The 20,549-nt window shown below is 49.7% G+C and overlaps 1 protein-coding gene across 2 annotated transcripts in view; it reads right to left on the reverse strand.

Moving 5' to 3' along the window:
* Window positions 1–18,365, reverse strand: part of Spsb4 (splA/ryanodine receptor domain and SOCS box containing 4) — a 76,995-nt gene extending 58,630 nt beyond the window's left edge. Inside the window, exon 1 of one of the 2 annotated variants that reach the window (XM_085689592.2) lies at window positions 17,773–18,365. The gene's annotated coding sequence lies outside the window, so the exon portion shown is untranslated. Of the gene's footprint in view, window positions 1–2,527; window positions 3,240–17,772 lie in introns of those variants that run through there. The other variant, XM_085689593.2, reaches the window with a different exon arrangement.
* Window positions 18,366–20,549: the final 2,184 nt, after the last annotated feature.

Here is a 20,549-nt window from a genome sequence, read left to right on the forward strand (position 1 = left end):
CCGTTATGAGCGGTAAAGGGAATAGCTGATATGCAGGCTATCTGATACACGACCCCTGTGAAAAGGTCATTTGATCCCCACAAGGGATGACGACCCACAGATTGAGAAATGCTAGGTTAGCGCCATTATCGAGGGACATCAGGACAACCAGTAGGATGCCTTGAGAGCATCTCAGGAATTGGCTCCAGAGTGTGAAGGTTTTCACTTATTTGAAAGACTCTGTCCCAAGAAGCCAGCTCCAGGGCACCCTGCCTTCGCCAGGTACTTAGGAAATAAATAGTCTCTGTTTCCAATCATGAAGGTACTCCCAGGCCACTTCAGCCAGGAGCCAAGGTGCTCCGGCTATCGCCTGAGGAGGCAGGAAATCTAGCATGACCCACCATGCTGGTTTTACAGGCCTGCAGGATGCAAGAACTATTGCATCACAGAGGTTTAAGCCTAAAGTGCAAAGGAAGGCCTAGGTGGCCAGACAGTCTGTGACAGGCATGGAATTCCTGCAGGCAAGGGATCCCCAGAAGGCGGATGCATGAAGCCAACCGTGATGCAGGAAAACCATGATGGTGAAGCCAAAGACGCAGGAAGGCGGGATGTCTGCTGAAGAAGGCAGCAGGCAGTGAGCAGAGACGGCCAACAGAGAGGCCAGGGGAGCTGCAAGGGACAATGTCATAGACCCAAGGGTGCTGGGGCCTTCCAAAGTGGACATTATGACACCTTGTACCCCATGTTTTCCCTAAGAGGTTTAAGTCATGTTCTGGTTCCGTCTTTTCTGTTCCCCGACACCGTCTATTGAAATGGGAATGTTTAGTCTGTGCCGTCATATCTTGGGAGCATGTGACTTGTTTTGGATTTTGCAGGGACCCACAGATGAACATGTGCATGGAGGTTCGGAGGATAATTTGGACCTGAACAATGTTGCAACTGTTGAGATTCTGGGGAGATATGAGAGAGACTAAAAGCATGTTAAGACATTATGAGACAGAATTGAGCCTTTTGAGAGCCAGAGGTGAAATGTTGTAACCTGCATATTAATTGATAAGAGGCGAACTTGTGATAGTTACTTCTTTTTCTTGAGTGTATGTACGCACACCTGTGTGTGTGTGTGTGTGTGTGTGTGTGTGTGTGTGTGTGTGTGTAGGTCTGGGTGCATGTATGTATGCAGGTGCATATGCACATATGTGTAAGTAACCCACAGACCAACCTTAAATGTATTCTTCAGGTGCCATCTGCCTTATTTTTTAAATAAGGGTCTCTCATTGGCCTCGAACTCACGGAATAGGCTAAGCTGGCTGACCAGCAAATCCCAGGGATCCGTCACCTTTTCCACTTCCCCAGGGTTTGTATTTAAAGTACAAACCACCATGCCTGGCTTTTTTTACATAGCTTCTGGGGATCAAGCGCAGGTCCTTGTGTTTGTACAGCAAACACTTTACTGCCTGAGCCATCTCCTTAGCCCCATGATAACCATGAGTGTCATTGTCACTGTACCGAAAGTGTCTGGGAGGACAGACAGGGGCACCTCTGGTACCCTGTGTGCTTCTGGCCTTCGCCATCAGAGCCTCCCTCCTCCCGCACATGCCCTCTGCCACTATGAACTGAAACTCGGGGACTCTGAGCCAAAACAAACCCTTCTCCTCTCAGGCTGTTGTCTCAGGTGCTTCTCACTGACAGGAAAGTCTACTACTCCACCCTGACAGAAGCACACCCCAACCAGAGTGAAGAAGGGAAGGAAGGACTCCCCTGCTGCCACTCAGCATGAACACACGTGTTTTTAACTCTCCAATTTTAGTCTCCTCTCCCATGTTGTTCCCTTTCTGTTGTTAGGCCTCTGCTTCGGCTGGCATCAACTCTATTTGGAAAAGTTCTGGGTGACATTTGATCTGAGAGAATACTCGATCACAAAAATCCCCAACACTCGATAGTTGAAAGGCGGCAGAATAAAATTACTCATGTTCTGATCTGAAATCACCCAAAATCAAGGAGAAAGAAATAGAAATGCAAAGGTCCTCTTCAGCAAAACTGGACACGTTTGTAACCCAAACCACAGCTTAGGAGGGAAGGCTGCCAAACACAGTCAGAGGCGGCCCAGAGCAGCCCAGATCAAAGCCAGTCTAAAACACCTCGAGAAGGTGCCTTGCGGGTCAGGGCTGTGGGAAAGCCTGTAGAGCAGCTGGGATTCCTGGAGGAAGAATCCAATGGTCTAACCAAGGGCACTGGGCATAGGATGTGCAGTCTGGTGTCAGGAACTGCCTTTGGCCTCTCAGGGAATGGGAAGGATGGGAAACAGAGGAAACCACAACCCGCCTTCCTGCTTCACAGGCAACAGAGCAAAGGCCCGGCAGGAGGAGAGAAGTCCACAGCTACAGTTCTCTGCTGACTGGGGGTGGGGGTGGGAGCAACTACCAAAAGAAATCACTTCCCCAGTCACAGAGCAATCCTGTGCTCTCTGTGTAATTTCCAGCACTTCTGCAAATATGTCTGCAAAATCCTGACGCAAGACAGCCCCCAGAGCAGAGAGAACCAACCATACCTGCATGGAACGAAGGCGCCACTGGAGAACGGCTCAGTCTGGAAGGTGCTTGTCTCCAAGTCTGAAGACCCAAGTTGGATCCCAAGACCCACGTGGTAGATGGAGAGAACCAATTCCCAAGTTGTTCTCTGACCGCTTATGCATGCTGGGGCACACTCATACCCCACAAACACAAAATCAGTAAATTTCATTTAAAAATTCCAAGATACTATCAGAGAAACAAAGGAGAAAAAGACCAAGAAAAGGCAACTCGAGAAACGCTGTCATTTAAAGCAGCTGCGGTAAAGCATCTAGAAACTGTGATAGAATCGGTAAACAATCTTTGCAGTTACTCATTTTAGAAGGCAGGCAGTCTAAACAAAAGATTAAATTCATTCTACATAGTTATTCTAAAGATAACTTCCCCAACTAACAATAAAGCACAAACCTTCTAAACTGTCAGAAGGAAGGCGGCACAAAGTAAAACAGACGGTACTCCCGAGGGCTTTGTTTTAAGAAGCTATCGAAGCAAGAAGACATCAAGACAGAAGATGTGATAGTAAAACCGAGACCGAAGCAGTAGCCATGTCAACGAACAGCCATAACAAACCACTCAAAGGCAAAGACTAAAGCTAGGAAGAAGACAAATTCCCCTGCCACAGACAACACATGAGAGCCATCCCGAAGAAAAGTAAGTCAGAGCAAAAAACAATGGAAGGGCAGACAGACAAACAGTTGTGTGTAAGTTTATACCTAGAACAGACTAAGCAAGAGGCAAGCAAAGTGGATTTCAAAGCAGAAGTTTTAAATGAAGCAAAGGAGACTATCTGTAGTAACAAAGGAATATGATCCCCAGCTGAAGACCAGCCACATCAGACAGAGCCCATCATTCAAAGCCAAAGAGAGAGAAACTGCGGGGCAGGTGATTTTAATTCCCATCTTCCAGCTCATGAGTGATCAGCTGACCAAATGAACTAGAGACCATGAAACGGCAAAGCCTACATGATTAGTACACTAGATCTAACTGATGTGTGGATTGTATTCTGTGTCTCAAGTGCAAAGAAAGCAAGTTCTTTCTGGTGTCCATGGAGCCAATAGAACTCCTCCTGCTTGGCAGCTCATAATTGCTTATAGCTCAGTTTGGGGGACCTGACACTTTCACAAAACATACACACAGGCAAAACACGAATGCACATGAAATAAAAAGAAAGGAAGAAAGCTTCTCCTAGCTTCTGTAAAGGAAAGGACACCGTCAACAAGATAAAACGGCAGCCTACAGAACGGGAAAAGATCTTCATCAACCCCACATCAGGCAGAAGTCTGATCTCCAAAATATACAAAGGACTCAAGAAACTGGTCATCAAACGAACAAATAAGCCAATAAAAAAAAATGGAGCACAGACCTAAACAGAAAACTCTCAACAGAGGAATCTAAAATGGCTAAAAGACACTTAAAGAAATGTTCAACATCCTTAATCATCAGAGAAATGCAAATCTAAACAACTCTGAGATTCCATCTTATACCTCTAAGAATGACCAAGATCAAAAACACTGACGACAACTTCTGCTGGAGGGGTTGCTGAGTAAAGGGAACATTTCTGCATTGCTGGTGAGAATGCAAGCTGGTACAGCCCCTTTGCATGTCAGAGTGGTGATTTCTCAGAAAATTAGGACACAACCTTCCTCAAGACCCAGAAATACCACTTTTGGGTATATACCCCAAGGATGCTCAATCGTGCCACAAGGACATGTGTTTAACTATGTTCATAGCAGCAATGTTTGTCATAGCCAGAACCTGGAAACAACCTAAATGTCCCTTGACCGAAGAATGGATAAGGAAAATGTGGTACATTTACACAATGGAGTACTACACAGCAGAAAAAAATATTGACATCTTGAAATTTGCAGGCAAATGGATGGAGCTAGAAAACATCATTTTGAGTGAGGTAACCCAGACTCAAAAAGACAATTATCATGTGTATTCACTCATAAGTGATTTTTAAACATAAAACAAAGAAAACCGATGTACAAATCACAATCCCAGAGAACCTAGACAACAATGAGGACTCTAAGAGAGACTTACATAGATCTAATTGAGATGGGAAGTAGAAAAAGACAAGATCTCCTGAGTAGATTGGGAGCATGGGGATTTTGGGAGAGGGTTGGAGGGGAGGGGAGAGGTAGGGAGGGAAGCAGAGAAAAAATGTAGAGCTCAATAAAAGTCAATAAAAATGATAAAAGAGAAAGCATTTCCTGCATATTAAGATACAGATAAAGCCTCAAAAAGTGGATACAGCACGTAACAGGGGATGAGAATTTTTTAGATTCTCTTTAAACAATTCAGATTTTAAAATTTCATATGCAAATGCATGGTATCTAGAAAGTAACAGAAAATTCATCTATTAGGTTTGTGGGATGCCTCTGACAAGGAAGTCACAGATAAAGTGCTTACACTAACAATTTGTTTCAAACATTAGTTCATTTATTTGGGGTGAGGGACATGCACGCCAAGGTGAGAATATGGAGAACAGGGGACAACTCATGGGGATCAGTTCTCCCCTTTCACCGCAGAGGTCCTGGGATCAAACTCAGGCCATCAAGCTTGCTGGCTTGCACCTCCGTCTTCTGGGCGGTCCGTCTCACTGGATCCCACATTGTTACACTTCTTAAAATGAAAATAAGTAAACTAAGCTCAATTAGGTAGAAAAATAACAGAATTAAGAGAAAAATCCAAGAGCTAGTTAGTTCTTTTTTGTGGAGAGAGGGATAGATACCATAAAACTGAAAGTAAACCAATAACTAATCCCACTTAATCCATCATACTGTGTTTTCTAGCTGCCGTTATTGCCTATTACGCGAGCTGTCGATGCCGTCAACGTGCATACCAAAGAGGCACTTTCTCCGTGGTTCCTTCTTCCACAAGCACAGGTGCACATTCTAATCATAAAGATAGTAGAACAAATTCCACTTGGTGGGGCAGGGGACCCAAGATGCCCAACCAGCACTCCCCCTAACTGTCAAGGTCATTAAAAAGAAGAGAAGGTCAAGAGACTGGGCCAACAGTGAGGAGCCCGAGGAGACATGGGACCAAACATGGCTTCCCTGGTGGGATACTGGAACCAAAAGAAGGACTGTGGGCAAAAATCATTTGGACAATAATAATGTAGCAATATTGGTTTGTTAACTGTGACAAATACGTAATACTAGTGTAAGAGTTAACTGTAGAGGAAGGAGTGTGCATGTGGGGGCAGCAAATGAAACCTCTCTATGTTGCTTTGGTCTTCCCCTCCCCCACTCTGCTTTCTCTCTCCTTTCCTCTCACATTGGAGATTGAACCAGGGCTTCATGCAGCTAGGTAAGTGTGGGGTTAGTTTTTCTATTAAGTGTAAAATTATTCGAAAAGTAAAACTTGTAAGCTGGGCGGTGGTGGCACATGTCTTTAATCCCAGCACTCGGGAGGCAGAGACAGGTGGGTCTCTATGAGTTCGAGGCCAGCCTGGCCTACAAAGCGAGTTCCAGGACAGATTCCAAAGCTCCAGAGAAACCTTGTCTCAAAAAAAAGAAAAGTAAAACTTGTAATTAAATCTTAAATAAGTTTCTCAATTTGAGAAATACCAAAAATGTACACTAACCAAACTTTCTATTTCTCACTTTCTATTTGCTCTTCCTCAGTATTTTGCCATTCAAACAACACTGAGTATCACGTGTATAAAATGTTGAGCACAACTGGGAGCACGGCTAAATAAGTGGGGAAGGTGAAACTGCTAGATTCAGTGCATCTGCCATTTTGAAAGATGGAGCTAATTTACATCCACTGAGTTGACCAGAATACACTCAGGTCCATGCCGTACAAGGTTGTCAGCTTTTCTACACTCCTGCAAGGAGCCATTCATCTTCTGGATCTTCACTGAGCTGATAGACAAAAAAAACGACTTTCCACTGCAGTTAAAAGTTGTTTCTTGACAGCCAGCTAGAAGATAGATTAAAATAATGATCAGCCTACCTGCTGTGGGTTGAATGTGAACTGTGCCCCATAGGTTCCTGTGTGTGAACCTTGATCCCTGGGTGGTAGCGCTGTTTGGGAAGTCTGTGGCATCTTTAGGCAATAGAACCCTTTAGAGAAAATGGGTCTCAGGAGGTGGGTCTCAAGGGTTTACAGGCCAATTCTACTTCCTAGCCACCCTGCTTCCTGACTACAGATACAATGTTACCTGCTGGCTTACTGTTCCTGCCACCATACCTTCCTCAGTGTGACAGACTGTATTCTCTTGAACTGTAAGCCAGATTGACCCTTTCCTCCCTTAAGTGTTTCTTGCTAAGTGTTTTTGCCAATAGCAACGACAGAGAGTAACTAATACAGAACACGGTAATGAGAAGCGAGGCCACCGCCGTGATAAATCTGGCCATGTGGGCTTAGGCTTTTGGGATTTGCCTGAAGGAGAAATTTGAAAGATTTTGGAACACTAGGTTACAAAAACACTTTAGAACACTGTAGCAAAACTTAAAGTATTCTGGTGGGAGTTTGAAAGGCCAGAATCCTGGCAGAAATGTGGGCAGTGGAGGCCCAGCTCATAAGATGTCAGAACAGAACAAGGACCCTATTGGGATCTGGGTTAGAGGCCATGTGTGTGTTCTTCTAGCAAAGAATATGGCTTCACCCTGCCCCTATCCTGAGAACTTGAGTGAGGCCCAATTTAAAAGTAACACACTAATGTGTTAGGCATAGGAAATTCTGAGAGGTAACTTTCAGGCTATGGAATTATTACTACTAACTAACCAATCTCATCCATGTGTGTGTTCTTCTAGCAAAGAATACGGCTTCATCCTACCCCTATCCTGAGAACTTGAGTGAGGCCCAATTTAAAAGTAACACACTAATGTGTTAGGCAGAGGAAATTCTGAGAGGTAACTTTCAGGCTATGGAATTATTACTACTAACTAACCAATCTCATCCAGGTCTGCAGTGAACATTAGGGACAATGGGGCAGGGCGTATTTTTTAAATGTGCCCTCTGGCTAGAAAGTGAATGGGTATGGTAGTTTGAATGAGAATGGCAGGCCCATATATTGGAATGCCCCCCCCATTGTTAGAACTGTTTGGGAAGGATTAGAGGTGTGGCTTTGTTGGAGGAGGTGTGTCACTGGGGGCTGGCTTTGAGGATTCAAAAGCCCACACCATTCCCAGTCTCTCCCTCACCCTCTCTCGGCCTGCTGCTTATAGGTCAGAGGTAAGCTCTCATCTACTGCTCCCTTGCCATGCCTGCCTGCCTGTTGCCACGGTCCCTGCCATAACGAGCAAGAACTCTAACCTTCTGGAAGCGTGAGCGCCCAAACTAAATGCTTTCTTTGGTAAGTTGCTTTAGTCACGGTATTTGGTCCCTGCAACAGAAAAGAAACTAAGGCAATGAGGACGTTTAAAGTGGCAGACCAGGCAGATGCAAAAGGAGAGAGGCTGGAACTGTTAATGAGGTTAACTCCATTAAAGTAAAATCTCCTGCTCTATTACTAGGACAATAGGGAAGATCCGTGCAAACAAGATACCACTCATCACACGCGCCAGCTTTAATTGAAAGGAGAGAACCGGAACCAAGAAAGCATCTGAAGGGATTCCCTGATCCCAACAACTTCCTAGAAAAGCAGCCCCAGATCTAACGAGGCATTACAGAGGCCACTACAGCTGTGACCAAGGTGACCAAACTATATCTCAAGTTGATAGTATTGTTTTATTCAGGAGGTACTAGTTTTGCAGATATTAAAGATCATAGAGGTTTGTTGTAAGGTTCCAGAGAGCCACTGTATGGGAGTGGCAAAGTTCCCACAAAAAGGCCCAGAGAGGTCACTGCTATGCAGCTTGGAAGGTAAAAATCTATGCTGCCCTGGAGAGCCCAGGATGTTAGAGATGTCAAAACTATGGGACATTTACTGAGCAAAGGTACAGGTATAGAATAGATCTGGCCTAAGGGAGATGCTGTATGTGTTGAAGGTAGAAAAGTTGGAGGGCTGGGCTACGTAAGCTTTTTGGAGCCCAGATGATTTCGTCATGAGTCCCAGGGGCTGGACACAGAGCTATAGGATTTGGCATCTTCCCTGCTCTTTCCTTGATATTCCCCCATTTCTCTCTGTTGTCTCAACTTCCTGGCTGCTGATACAAGGCAGTCAGCCCCTTCCCACTCCTGCAGCCTGCTCTTCCCCACCATGACGCACTGTGTCTCCTTGAACTATAACCCCAAATAAACTCTTCTTATCAAGTTTCTTCTTATCAAATATTCTGTCACAGTGCTGGAAGAAAAAGTAGCTAGCACACATCTTACGAAACACTATGAGGAAAAGATTGTACTGAGTCAAGAGACAGACAGAATCCAACAAATAAGGAACATTATCATGGAGGAGAGAGTTCAAGGAGTGAGAATAGGATCAACGATGGGCCCCAAATGTAGCAAAAGTGGATGCCCCCAGACAATTGTAGAAGATGTCTTGCTTTTGTCCACTGGCTCTTCTATTGGTTTTACCCATCCCTTGAGCCTCAACCATGCTGTAAAAGATACACGAATTTTTGTGTGTGAATCATGGGGCCCACATACGGGGGGGGGGTGTACAATTGCTGGACCCAACACAAGTCCAAGGACACACCTGTGAGCCTGTCTATCCAGGGCTGCCAAAGGGTGTAGTCAGGGAGGCAAGAAAGCTGCAACCTGACACTTTCACAGTTCATTAGGAGACACCTTATGTTCCTGAAACAACAGTCTAGGAACTGAAGCAGTGCGGGAGGGATTCAAGGAGGCATAGCTCAAAGATGGCAGAGCTGGTCTCATCCTGAACTCAAAGCCTCATCTGCTTCCGATCTCTCCTGCTTCTCCATCACTACCCTCAAATATCAGCACTAGGAAAGCGATTCCAGATCCAGCCACCGTGGCGTACAAAGGCCGCTACAGCTGTGGCCAAGACCACCAGGCTATAACTGAAGCTATCGGCACCACCTATGAGGTACTAGGTTTGGAGGCGAGGAAGATACAAGATTAAATGGGTCGTAGAGGTTTGCTCAATGGCTCCAGAGAGCCACTGAAATCAGGCAACGCGTAGCAGGATCAGAGTTCCCACAAAGAGGCCCTGAGAGGCCACCGGATAAAGCTATGAAGATAAAGCCTATGGGTGCAGTGGAAAACCCAGAATGTTACAGATGCCAGTCAGCTTGTCAGCTTCCCCACGGGCATCATGAAGTAGACAGAAATGCTCCATCATTCAAAGCTGGACAAAGCTTCAGAGACATGGTTTAATGCTTAGGGTCACATACCTAGTCAAACAGCAGGCCTAGGGTGGCTGGATGTGCAAGCCTGGGCTCTCACATCCTCCTCCATACTATTTCAAACAGTTCCTTCCAGGGCATTATCACCACTCTGCATAAATGACCCCATCCCTTCCCCTTTCTCATATTCACTTATACAGCATGACAATTTTGCAGATGTCCCAGAAAGTTCCCTGGGACAGCTCCTTACCAGCTCTTAACTGTCCCATGCTGGGTCATTCTGGCAGAGTCTCCCTCCAAGTTTTTATTCCTATTAGAGGCAGACAAGTCTCCTGCTGTTCAGGGTATCACAGGTGAGCATCTAAATAGACTGTCCCTCCGCTGCTCCCAGTACAGGGTCTTGACGTGCATTCATGTCAAGGCTAAAAGAAGCCAGCAGCAAGCAGTACTACAGAACACAAGCCATGGGACCTAGATGGGTTGATTTCTGCCCATCTGATGGGCACTGGGCAAGGACTTAACTTCTGAGACTCATCACTAAAGTGCTGTTGACTCCCTGCTTGTCTGGTTACCAGCAGTATCCTCATCAGGAGTCCTGTGAAGGACAGGTGTCCCCTGCCATTGCTGCATTCTGCTGTGGCATGAATGTCTGTGCTGAAGACCCAGAATACACAGTGTAGAGGTGTTTGGAGGCGGGGTCCCTGCATGGTGACTTCTTTCACTTCTCTTGGGAAACCTGCTCTGGTCCACCAAGTCTCTGACGGCCTGCTCCTACTTCTGTGCACTCCAGACTAGTCAGCAAGGACATTTTTCAGGACCTGGTCATCTGATTTTTGCTGAGGCCACCTAACCCAGAAACAAAAGCTGTCCTTACACTTCTGTGTTCCCCAGGAAGTACCTCCCGTCTTGAGAAATGGCCTCCAGGGATGGCACACAGGGCAGGCACATAGACAGGCCGTCACAGGGAGGCCCCCAGTTCAGGGAGGCTCTCAGTGCAAAGAACCAGAGCATCACTAAAGACACAGAGCACTGTCCATGCTGTCTTCTCTGGGCAGCTCTTCTCGACTGTCACCTGCCAGTCTCCTCCACACAGACTGCCCCTCACACTCCTCTGCTTCTTTTATCCCTTGAACAAACACGCAGGAAATGCCCCCTGTGTGCCAGGCTCTCTGCAGCTGAGAGCTGGGGACACAGCAACTCTGCGACTCTACCATGCTTCGTCCCCACTCCCTCCCTCTAGCCAACCACATTTCTCCTCTCATTTCTATTGCAGCATGTGGCGCATGGCCAGGCACACAGGACAGACAATAGAATCTAACTTCCTGGTGGGAATAAACCCAGTAAGCAGCAGGCACACTGAAGCACACCAAAGAGTACCGAATCCACTTCCCACACCAAAGAGTACCGAATCCACTTCCCAAACCAAACTGAATGTGTATGCCATGCTCCAGTGGCGACACTTAAAGACATTATCTGAAGCATTCGCTTCACTTGGAGGCTACAGTCGTGACTGAGCAGGAAAAACAAAAGCTCAGATTGTCGATGGCCCTTCCTGGGACCCTAGTGGGTGTTACTACTCAGCAGGACAACAAGGCAGCATGAAGCAGCCTTGCCACACTCTTCCAAAAGCCTCAGGGCTTTGCATATTATACTGTACTTTCTACAGTCAAATAAGTCTCAAGTGGGCTAGCTGGCTGGGTTCAAGAAGGGAGGGGTTTGTCTGCAAGGACCCTGATGACCCAAGGCATTTGGTGACAGCTGAGTGACGTGCCCTCTCTTCAGTGTGGCCTCCGGGTTTAGCCCTGCTGGGGTCAGGGACCAGGGCAAGTTTCATATTTTCCTTTAACTAGGGGTAATGCTGTCCCCCTAGGGACCTACAGCTAGAGGAAGGTATAAAACCCAATTACTCCCCTCTAGGGAAATGCACCCCAGAGGGTGAGAACCCATGGCAGCTGTGGACAATGACAAGGACTGCAGAAGCACAGAGGTTTAACACCACTGAGGTCCTTTTAGTAGGTGGGAAGGCTTTAGTAAAAACACAAACCAGACCAGACCACGCTCTCTGCTTACTCCCGCCTAGGGATTTTAAGAGAAGGTTCCAACTTGAACCTTTCCAGGATGTTCAACAGTTCTTCCCCAGCCCACAACCCTCTCTGAACCCTTGCCTCCATCTCCCTGATGGGCTGCCATTGTCCCTCCCCGTCTCCGCACGCCTGCCCCATGCGCCATCTGAGAATTCTACTCGGCTTGGCCATCAAAATCTTCTGGACAAACATGTCTTCTGTCTGGCTCCAGGCTCTCTGAGTTCCTGCGTTTGTCCCTATCACAGCACCTATCATGAGGAGCCGGGCTGGGACACCTCCAGAACAGGAGCTGAGTTTCCCAGATGGAGTTCCCAGGACTTCATCCATAAGGGTCTGATATAGACAAAAAGATGGGTGAATGACCTGGCAGCTGCAGTATGAAGACATAACTAAAGCATCATGCTACCTCAGGGCTAATGAGACCTGCCTGGGCCGGGGGCCTATGGGCAGTCCGCGAGCTTTTCTTGCCACAAACACTAAAATGGATGGGTATTTTATTAAAAGATGATCACTCAGAATGAACCTACCAGCAGTGAATAAACTCTGGCACCCTTCCCCCCAGGGCTTTAATCACAGAAGTCCATTAGATTCTCCCATAATACACACAAGGAGCTCACTCTACGACAGGCCTGGCCTGCCTTTCTCCCCCGGCACTCACAAAAGCAGCCATCTGTCCAGTCCAGGTGGGGCCGACTCCTGACTCCTGCTGGTCCCATCTTCTTAGAGCTCAATCAATGAGGCTTCCCCGGCCTCCCCTCCTCCTGGGGTTTCCATGGGAATCCTCCTCCCACACAGAGTCAGAGGCTCCAGGGATAAAAGCTCAGCTGTCAGCCTGCAGGAAGAGCAGGAGCTGGGAGGCAGGAGGTTTGCTGGGTGGTAGTGACCAGGCTGGCATGCTGCACAAGGTCATTTGAAAGAGACATAGGTCAGATCCAGAGGGACCATGGGAAGTCCCGGTTGGCAGTGCGGCCGCCCTGGGGACCTGTGGTTTTGTGTTGTAGCACAGCTGTCCTCTGTGAGGCCCAGCATTGGTTCACACTGGGGCAAAGCACGGCAAAAGAGGCTGAGGAAGGGCTGCCAGGGAGAACCCTCGAGGAAAACATCTATTAAAGGAGCCCCGTCGTCCGCATGCCTAACCTCTCATTTCTCTCCCAAGATGAGTGTAACTCTTTGGACATAAACACTTGTCTGAAAACGGTTCTTGAAAGAGAAGCAGGACCATTCAAGCATCAGGGGAAATCTAGAGGACTGCAATGGGGGCTTAGGAATCCCTTTCGTAAGCCTGAGGTGTCTCTCTGGGTGTGCTGCAGACATCAGGCTTGGAAAAAGGGAAGAAAGGGAAGATGCAGGCAGCTAGGAGGGACCGGCCCGTGAGAAGCGCTCCACCCCTGGACTCTTAAACTTCCCTCACTGCATAGACTGCGGCTAACAGGTGGGGACGTCTTTATGGGCAGGCTCACTGGGCCAAGCTCATTCACTTCTGGAAAAGGCAGAGGTGTGGTCCCCCATAAACACAGTTCACAGGATCACAACCCACGAAGGTGATGCTGGTGCTGCCCTGCACTACTCCTGGAAGCAGTGCATGGCACTCAGCGAAGTAGTGTGTCCACACCAACCTTCCTGCCTGCCCTGCGCGTGCAACACCTCAAGGCAATATCTAAGACTCTGTCCCCTCCTCTCTGCATCCTTTCTTAAATTTGTCCTTCTAACCCTCTGCAGATGTCCCTAGCCCTGCCTGCCCTCCCCCACCTAGCCTCTGGTCCATTCCTCTGCAGATGTCCCTAGCTTGCCTGCCCTCCCCCACCTAGCCTCTGGCCATTCTGGATGCTCCTTTGGTGACTCTGTGGTGCGGCTTTCCACCTAAGCTTTCCACGGAGCACATGGCCACCTTCCCAACACTGTGGCGCATCTGAGAATCATGCGACCTGGGCTGAGCTCAGCCTCCTCCACCTCCATAATCCAGGTTCCTCTCTGTCAGTCACTCCCACTCAATACCTTCTCGTTCCCCTTGGTTCCCACCTTAGTGGAATTTCTGGAGCAGTCACCTAGGGAGGACCCATGATTCTCATCTTGGAACTCTAACCAATCAAGCTGCCCATCACTTGCTCATTTAAGTACGCACCTTTTGAGCTGACACCCAGGGGCTTCACAGTCAACCCCTCCTTATAGTCTTTCTCCAAGCAGTGATACTGGGCTCTCAAGTCGGCTTCTCACCCCAAACTTCGGGGGCTTGCTCACCGTCACTGCCTGTTGACCTTCTCTCACTCCTCTGTGCACCCACCCTCTCTGCATCTCTCTGCCCCGTGACGTCATCCTAACAATCTAGTCCCACGGATGCCTCCTGCATCACATGCTTCTTTCTAGAAGGCTAACCACCTGACGGCCACCCGTCTTCGGGACCAGTCCTGTGCACACTACCTGCCTGCATTGAGAAGTGCCTGTCAGCCAGGTGTGATGGCCCACACCTAGAGGGGTCTGGAAGACTGAGAGTTTGGAGCCAACCTGGGATCCACTGTGAGTTCTAGTCTAGCATGGGCTGTAAGGTGAGAAGAAGAGGAAAAAAAAAAAACTAGAAGAAATGCTTGATGGACTGAATCATTTGTATTTTTACCAACAAGAATTTTTTTTTCACAACTGAAGTATGCATTTGAAATGTGGGTTAAGTTCCACATTCAACCTGTGAAGCAAGAATCAATCCCATGCAATCAACACTCCACAAAGTTTATGACAGTTCATTTGGGGTCTTTCCCAAAGGATGGGCCAGACAGCTGCTTCCTGCAGCCTCAGAACAGACGCCTGTAACCGAGCAGCAGCAGGAAAGCCAGTCAGCTCATGCAGGGACCATGTTTTATTTAAATATGCTGCTAGATTTTTAATTTTTTATTATTGATTTTTTTGCCAAGTATGAACGATCATGCTCACACAAGTTAAGTGCATACATTAAGTACCTTTAAAAAAAATGATTACCAGGAAAGACTTCTGATGACGTGGACCTAGGTCCTTCTACTCTCCTGATTTTCCACATCCAGTTTCTTGTTCTATCTAGGGAGCTCCTGGAGATCTTTGGTTACTGTGCCAACCGAGGACGGCCCTTTCAGGAGCACCGATGTGTGGCAGTGAGCCAGACAGCTTAGAAAAAAATTAACAAACTGGAACACGGCGAGTTGCAGTGGGCCTTTTCCTCAAGGGGCAAAGACCTTGCCTGGGGCCTGAGCTTTAGCCACAGCCACATCCTGGGATGTGAACGAAGTCTCCAGAACAGGCTAACATGAAGGATGACAAGGTTTCGGATCTGTGACCAACTGGGATGGGGTGGGGTGGGGTGGGGTGGGAGTCAAGAAAGGAATAAGCCCTGTGAGTGTTGAAGCAAAACCAAGATCTTAGGCCAGGGTCTCAGGTGGGGGAGAGAGGGAGAATGAGAAAGAAGGTGGTGCCCATGGTAGTCAGGGGGGCGGGGGCGGGGGGAGAGGTGGTGCCCCTGGTAGTCAGGGGGGCGGGGGCGGGGGGAGAGGTGGTGCCCCTGGTAGTCAGGGGGGCGGGGGCGGGGGGAGAGGTGGTGCCCCTGGTAGTCAGGGGGGCGGGGGCGGGGGGAGAGGTGGTGCCCCTGGTAGTCAGGGGGGCGGGGGCGGGGGGAGAGGTGGTGCCCCTGGTAGTCAGGGGGGCGGGGGCGGGGGGAGAGGTGGTGCCCCTGGTAGTCAGGGGGGCGGGGGCGGGGGGAGAGGTGGTGCCCCTGGTAGTCAGGGGGGCGGGGGCGGGGGGAGAGGTGGTGCCCCTGGTAGTCAGGGGGGCGGGGGCGGGGGGAGAGGTGGTGCCCCTGGTAGTCAGGGGGGCGGGGGCGGGGGGAGAGGTGGTGCCCCTGGTAGTCAGGGGGGCGGGGGTGGGGGGAGAGGTGGTGCCCCTGGTAGTCAGGCCTACAAGGCATACTCAGCCTTTACTCCTGGCAGCCTTGAGGAAGTTCTAACTAGGGAGGAATTTGGTCTGTTTACATTTTTAAGGATAAAGGCTTCTTACTGGTGAACGGTTATTACTATTTGCTGATCTGATGTCTGAACAACCGAATCTGACGTCTTTTGCACACATTTTTTTCTTACTGAGTGAAGTAAGGCATATAGGTTTTCGTGTGATTTCTGTTTCACTCCGTGCGCACGAATTGTCTGTAGCCTTTGTCCTTTGGGGCGCTTGCTTGTCTTGGAGATTCTTTACACATTTTGGGCTGAGGCTAGAGTTCAGGGGTGGAGCCCTTGTCTAGCCTGCACAAAGACCTGGGTTCCATTCCCAGCACACACCCCAATGTTACGAATCTGAAGCTATGAAGCCCTAGCAATAAGCAGCAAATTCTTTCCCCAGTTTCTCATGTCTTTTGACTGCTTTTGGCAAGTGCTTTTCCCTGCAGATTTTATTTCTATGTCACTGAATGCATCAGTCTTTAGAATTAAAGAGAAATGCAAACTAAGGGGCTATTTGGGTGGCATGACTGGTGAATTTAATTTTGTTTACAGCTTGCAAAAGGCTTGAATTCTTTTTACTGCCCTTGCTATGGAAGTTTAAACATGAAACTGGCCTGTGTGTCTCAAGAACTGTGGCCTCCTGTAAAGTCTGTTTATATCACGCTTTTGACATTTTGCTTTTCTCCGAAGTGGGCTTATCTGCAGCCCCAAATCAATACTAAATGGCTTAGGAAAGGGTCTTGTGGCGAGAGTCTGAAGGATTCCCCATCAGCCTGAGTAACAGAAACAGCAGGCTTTAGTTGAAAGACTGGGGTGCCAAAGTGAGGAATCAGACCGGAAGCCTCAGGGGTGAGTGCTTCCCACAGGGCAGGGTGCAAAGAGTTAACTTTTCCCTTACCCACTTTCAGATCTAAATAGGCTCAACAACTGTGTGGGGAGGGGGCAGATGAGTGGGCAGATACGAGGAGGAGTTCACACCCAAACCCTGGAGAAGGGAGAGGGGAGGAGAGTGGGGAAAGAAGGCAAGGAAGAGCTGCTGCTCTTAGAGAACCAGCTCAAGGTCACACCCGCGGTCTGGTGGTGGGAGCAGAATTCGAATTCAAGCCCAGGACTGCAGCGCCGAGAGTTCTAGAGGCAGCGGCACAAATGTGTCTCTTCTCTCTTCTTGGCTCAGCAGCCCGCGCTTGACCATCGGGCGGTGGGAGCCATACTGCCTGGCCCTCACCAGCCAGAGGTTTGGGGTCCCTTGTTTTTCCTGGTTCAACCAGGGTGGACATATTCGTCACACTCTGGGCTTTGGTTTCCTCCCTGCTTCCCATAGCTCCTCGCCCAGGGCTGATTTCCCTATTCTCTCCAAGTTTGTCTCGCACAGCCGCGAGCCGCTCTCGTCCGACCGAGCAGTCAGTCTTCACTGCCCCAGTGTCGGAAATAAACCATAGTGATCACCACCAGCACCTAGTGAGAGCGAGGTGCTTTGCTTCCGCAACGACGAGCGGACCCCCAGAAATTACTGTCCTCACCACACAGCTGAGGCAGCTGCCGCAGCTCCGGGAAGTTGAATGATGTGCTGGAGCTCATGAAGCTAATATTAACGCTAGCTAGTGTCTGACTTGAGTACTTCCCGAGTGCCAGGCGCAAGTCTCCGCACCACCCTGCAGTTCCTTTCAATACACTAGTAAAAGGGCCACAATTATCACCCCCATCTTCCGGATGAGGAGACCGAGGTTGTGGTGCTTGGCCCAAGGTCACCCCAGAGAGTGACGGGTGTACGACCGAAACATAGCCGGGTGACTCCGGGAGCAATTTTTCTGTGTCGTCTCAAACCCACAGTACCAGAAGCTGGCATCAACACCCCGGCACAAACCAACCAGCTTGGATTGTCACAATTTGCAGAGACATTCCCGCGGACCGCGACCAGAGGGACCCCAAGAGCACCGGGTGTGACCGGTGCCGGCCGGCGATCATCCTTTAGCAGGAGCTGGAGAACACTTACCATAAAAGAGAGGGCGAGCGCCTGCCCGGGAGGAATCCCCAGCGCTGGCAGGTCCGGGACTCCCGAGAGAGAGGTCTACTGCCGCTGCTGCCCACTCAGGGGCGCCCGAGCGACCCCGCGGATGCTGGCTTCTCCGCCAGCGGCGCGTCCCCTCGGCTTGTGCCCGGCAGCAGCGCCCTCTCTTCCCGCAGGGTGCCCTGGAGTTAGGGACGTTCTTGGCGAAGTTGGCGCTCAGGCGCGGCAAGAGGGTTCGGAGGTCCAGTCCCGGCTGGTGAAGCGCCCGACTGCACCGATCTCAGGGGAGCGCGGAAGCTGGCGCCCTGGCCTCCCCGAAGCTTGGCGCCTGACCCGGAGGGCGGTGAGTCCCGCGCTTAGGGCGCACGGGCCGCACCACGGCCGCCGGTCCCTGGAGTGCCCGGCTTCTTCCCCAGCGCCCCGGGCGCACGCCGCGATGATTGCAGCGGTGGCCGGGGCCGGGGCTGCGGTGCGCTCATCGCCTTCCCCAGGGGCTGAGCGCCTTTGTGCGCCGGGCGCGCCGACTGCCAGGGCCAGCTCTGGATGCTGCAGCCGCCGCCCCCCCCTCCTCCTCCACGGCCGCCCGCTCCCCGCCTTCCCGGCCGGCCCGGAGGCTGCAGCTGAAAGCCGATCCGGCTGAGCTCATCCCTGAAGGCCACTAATCCAATAGCCGCGGAAGGCGCGGCCGCCGGGAACGCCCCTTCCCCCACCATCCCGCGCCCGGGCCGTCCCAGCTCGGGCCGCTGCCGCCTCTGCCACCTTCTGGAGGCCACCAGCTGGCGGGAGTGGGAAGTGGAACCCGCGCCCGCGCCCTTGAGCCGAAGTGGCGCGGACGCCATTCACTCATCTGCCGGCTGGCTGGCCTCACACACGCGCTCATTCATGCGCACGGGTCTTCCCCCATTCATTCAAGCATGTCTGGAGAGCCGGGGTGGATGCTCCTGGGGGCGGGGGATGAAGAGAGGAGACACTACCGTCACATAGATAGCTTTGGTGTCTGTACTCATGGCGTGTGGGAAACAGCGACGTGGAAAGAGAATGCTTTAATATAACCCCTTGCCTTAGGCACACACGTTCACACTTTGTTTCTGAAGCCAGATTCAAAGCCAATTTCATGCCGCACCTGCTCCACAGCGCTTTTCCCCGCCCACCTGAGGCCAGAGAGAAGGCTCGCTTAGAGGACTTCAGGCGCTGATACTGGGCAGCTCCCTAGCCTGAGCTCAGAGATAAGGAAGAGGGTGTGGCCAAAGCGAGGGACTCTCTGTACTTCTCCCACATTTGTTTCCTTGAGGAAAGTCAAGATTCCTGACCTGCTTGCGATCCCAGACTTAACATCAGATCTATCTCACAGTCCTAACTGACCTCACTCCTCTTTGATGGACTTCTAGCAAAGATTCTAGATCAGAAAGTGTCCGGTTTTGTTTTTTGGTTTTTGGTTGTTTGTTTGTTTGTTTGTTTGTTTTCATGGACACAGAAGACAAGTAACTGTAATCCAATCCTGGGAGGGAAATGTGTTGCTCCAGGCTCTAGCGTTCCTATCCCAGACTGGAGAGTGCAATTTGAGAATGCTTCCTTGTGGATGTGGCTGCATGCATTAGCTGCTAGACACGAAAGGCATCATAGTCTCATGTAGGTACCTGTAACAGCTTGTGGTATGAATGGAGCCAAAACAGGAGGTGAGATGAAACGGGAGGGGTACTTAGGGTCTTGGAGACTATCCAAAAGACTTGGCTTTTTGCCAAGATCAGTTAGGTAGGTAGGCCTTTTGACCTTGACAGATTTGCTGTCCAGAAAGATAGTCCAGTAGAGAATGAATAGATGGATGGATGGCACAGGCCAGTTTGGAAGCTGTTACAGAGGTCTGAGCAATGAGAGATGCTTTAGCCATCAGGACCGCTCAGTGGTGAGGCAGAGGGGTAGACTGAGCAGGTACTTATGGCGCTTGTGATTTTGCTTACACTGCTTCATCTATGTTTGCAAGTCTGTCTGCCTGTACCTGTGTGTCTCTGTGTACCCTTGTGACTGCACAGAAGAGCTGCTGAAGGAGTATGACCCATGTACACACTGGCTTGTTATCCACTCCCTCCTCAGGATGTTTCTGGAGCATCTGCTCTGCCAGTTGCTGTGGCACTGACAGAACTGGACAGCATGAGACGAGAACTGAGGAAAACTCCAAAGGAGAGAAGACTCGAATGGTGAAGAGGACTTGTAGCTCTTGAAGAGGCCCAGGGTTCAGTTCCCAGTCATTCAGGACTTCAGTTCCAGGGAATCAGATGCCTTCTTTTGACTTCCACTGGCTCCAGACACATACATGGTACACATGCATTCATGCAGGCAAAACACTCATGCACTTAAAACAAAATAAACCTGAAGACAGCAAAATACCCAAGACTCTCCAGCTGATGGTTCCTCTCCCTAGGAATGGCCAGCATCCATTCCTTCCTCCTTGCTGAAGGACTTCACAACAGTTTAAGAACAAGGTGGGGGTGGGGGAGAGAGACTGGAGAGATGGCTCAGAGGTTAAGAACATTGACTGCTCTTCTAGAGGTCCTGAGTTCGATTCCCAGCAACCACATGATGGCTCACAACCACCTCTAGTGAGATCTGGTGCCCTCTTCTGGCATAGAGGTGTACATGCAGGAAGAACATTGTATAATTAATAAATCTTTTTTTTTTCTAAAAAAAAAAAGAACAATGTGGGGAGGGGTCGGTAGCCATAATTTGAAAAAGCTATCCCCTTCAAACACCTCCTACACCACTCC

Source organism: Myodes glareolus, chromosome 4, assembly GCF_982192425.1.
Source record: "Myodes glareolus chromosome 4, mMyoGla1.1, whole genome shotgun sequence".
In the NCBI taxonomy this organism is placed as follows: domain Eukaryota; kingdom Metazoa; phylum Chordata; class Mammalia; order Rodentia; family Cricetidae; genus Myodes; species Myodes glareolus.